Genomic DNA, 1,251 nt, shown 5'->3' with positions numbered 1-1,251 from the left:
TACGTAGTTTGGTTAAAGCATCGACGAGGCATTTATTTCGAAGATCCACCAGGAGGTGAAAGTGCAAAAGAAAATCGGCTCCGATGATTGCAGTCCCTACATCTGCGATTACGAAGTTCCATAGAAACGCTCGCCTTAGGCCAAGATCTAAAGTGTAGAGAGATTCTCCATAAACGCGAATCGAGGAACTGTTTGCGGCAAATAATTGCATCGATGAGGGCTTGCACGGGACGGAGCTGTGCTGCCTGGGTATCACAGAGACGTCAGCACCGGTATCTATTAGAAACTTCTTGTTTGTGTTACGGTCCACTACAACGAGCCGATAGCTGGATGATGAAACGGCATGGACCTCCGGTACAACGTCTCGGTGAGAAAGTCAGGATGATGGAGTGTGGGCACGTTGCTGCCGGCTGTTAAAGGAGCAAGGTGCTCTGCACTTTCGCGCTTCCTGACCATATCGTTCATGATAGAAACACAACCCGTTAGGAGTTGGGATAACAGTACGATGCATTTGGCGTGGACGGGAACGCGAACGAGGTCGGGCATGTTCCGGGCGAGTGGTCCGCTTCAATACCTCTTCCAAGCGTTGGCTCAGTTCGGCCACCTGTCGCGAGAGGCGTTCGACTTCATCATTTCGTACCTCGGAAACGGTGTGGTACGGACCCGTACGGTGGTATAACGCAAAGGAATCCATAACGGAGTCGGCTACCCGTACCTTATCCTCGACGTTCGGTGAAGCAGCGATCATTGCAGACTGTGCATATGGCGGTAAGCGTCCGATCCAGAGATCGATGAGCATGGAATCGGTCATCGCTCCGTTCGCGGTGCGTCGCATCTCGGCCAGCAACTGTGATGGTTTTCGATCCCCAAGGGTCATTTCCGACAGCAAGCGATGCAAACGACTTCGCTGCGACTCCTCCAAATGCTGAAAGATCGCTTTCTTCGCTGTTTCGTAGCGCTCGGTGGTTGGTATGTTCTCGAGGAGATGACGCAACTCGGGAAGGACCCGGATAGGAATGCGTGTCTTCAGGATATTGAAGCGTCGAGCATGCTGGCTCGCCGGAATGTTCCCCGCGTCAAACCAGTTTTCCAGGGCGAAGAAAAAGGTGTGGACATCGGCGGTGTCCAGCTCGGGTGGTTTAAACTGCATGGCGTTTAGCGATTCCACTTGCAGCTCACGTAACCCGGTAAAGACCTCACGCGTTGGAGGTATTTCGACGCTCAACGACTTTTGAGTAGAGTTGGCGATGT

At 52.6% G+C, this 1,251-nt stretch overlaps 1 pseudogene; it reads right to left on the bottom strand.

The window, feature by feature from the left end:
- Positions 1–376: 376 nt before the first annotated feature.
- Positions 377–877, bottom strand: LOC128307514 (uncharacterized; annotated as a pseudogene).
- Positions 878–1,251: the final 374 nt, after the last annotated feature.

Source organism: Anopheles moucheti (assembly GCF_943734755.1).
Source record: "Anopheles moucheti chromosome X unlocalized genomic scaffold, idAnoMoucSN_F20_07 X_unloc_1, whole genome shotgun sequence".
Lineage (NCBI taxonomy): Eukaryota > Metazoa > Arthropoda > Insecta > Diptera > Culicidae > Anopheles > Anopheles moucheti.
This window is presented reverse-complemented; position numbering and strand designations above follow the sequence as displayed.